Genomic DNA, 1,848 nt, shown 5'->3' with positions numbered 1-1,848 from the left:
GAGTCATAATCAACAGTCACTGTCTGACGATTCAGAGACATTCTTGCTAAGTCATTTGGTCTAACTGCTCATTTGCTGTAGTGATACCCTTTTCATAATCCTTAAACTTTCCTGTAACCTACTGCAGCTTCCTTCCATAACTCTTCTACCTAGAACATCGTCGAAGCATCGATTACGATTCTTCGGTGGAGCGTGTTGTCGCGTACTATGACATAGATGTAGTAACTATTAATAACAGTAACTATCTCGCTCTGTGATGTAGTCTCCGCGCAGTATAGAATTAGTGTCTCACAACTACTTCCAAAGATTTATCTTTTTTGTCACCTCTCTCCTCAATCATGCTATACTTTGTCATCTATAAAATTGTGTCCGCATCAGCGGCTAATAATGATATATGAGCGAGGGCTGTTGTGATACTACTGTCGGATCGTCAGACACCGTGTATCTGACTAACCTCCCATATCACCGTCGGTGACTGTTTAGAGGGCAGAGACAGAAGAAAAACGTCTAATCGAGCATGACACAGTGATTCCTATCCCTCTGTCTCTCAGCCTGTCTCTTGTGTGTGTGAGAGTGTGTCTGAGTGAGTGAGAGAGAGAGAGAGAGAGAGAGAGAGAGAGAGAGAGAGAGAGAGAGAGAGAGAGAGAGAGAGAGAGAGAGAGAGAGCAGGGGCGAAGGCTGACTTGTTTGACAGGGTAATCAGAGTGAAACAGGACCAGATATGGCCTGTAGATATCACACAAGAATCTTACTCGAGGCGTCGACTCACATTTCACATTTGGCTGTTTTTTTGTCTAGCCTTTCGAGGCCAGGAGCTTCGCGGCCAGGAGCCTGTGTCATAATCGAGGTCACGATCGGTAAAAAGTCGAGAAAAAAAAACCAAGCACTTGCAGCAGTCAAGAGATTATTAGGAGTTAGTTCCCCTCATATTTGTGAGGTAGACTCGACCAGTGTTAGTTAGTTTACATAATCAGGGCTTGTGATTGCTTATAACTGTGGCGCCAAAGGGGTGAACAGGGTATATGTGGCAATGAAACAATTTTGATTGCTCTGCACATGTTCCCTTCAACTCTATTGGTAGACTCTTCCAACCTCACTTTAAGCTTACTTAATCAAAGCTTGCGACTGCTTATGGAGTGGCCCGAGAGGGGTGAGCAGGCTATTTCTGTGGCCGTGAAACCGTTTTGAATGTTAGGCATAGGCCTGCTGTTCGTTGTTGATTATGAACGTCTTTTTACATTTAATTTATGAGGTTTACTTTTAAGGGTGAATTTGACAGCGACAATATTTCAAAATTAGGAAGGGAAGCAGTGATTATATGATTATATAGACGCTTCACCACTAGGAGAGAGAGAGAGAGAGAGAGAGAGAGAGAGAGAGAGAGAGAGAGAGAGAGGGAGGGAGAGAGACAGGGGGGAGGGAGGAAGGAAGGGAAAGATGGAGGGTAAAAGATCGCTATTGGAACCGTATGATCTACATGGTCTTTGTATGACTGTATAGTTCAGAGAGCATTGCTTCTTGGAAACGAGTGATTTGTGTGAATTTTTATACATTTATTATCATCGTTAATTAATTAGTACGGAATTTGTCAGATTCAATTCCACTGAATTCAATAAAACCGAGGGAATGTACAAGGATTATCCAATGTGGGTTTATGAAGATTCTGTGTGACATTACAATTTTATATTGCATCTATTAAAATGAAATTAACTCGTGATAAGTAGCGTACTTCAATTATTTGTTTCCTGAAAGTTGATTATAAACCGATTTAACCGAGATTAGAAAAAAAAATCCGGTTCATTTGGAAAGGGGTGATTGCCCAGCTGTACACCGGTGGTTCTTGTTTGT

This window comes from Aplysia californica, unplaced genomic scaffold (assembly GCF_000002075.1).
Source record: "Aplysia californica isolate F4 #8 unplaced genomic scaffold, AplCal3.0 scaffold00240, whole genome shotgun sequence".
In the NCBI taxonomy this organism is placed as follows: Eukaryota; Metazoa; Mollusca; class Gastropoda; order Aplysiida; family Aplysiidae; genus Aplysia; species Aplysia californica.
The sequence above is the reverse complement of the archived record's forward strand: the minus strand, read 5'-3'. Positions refer to the sequence as shown.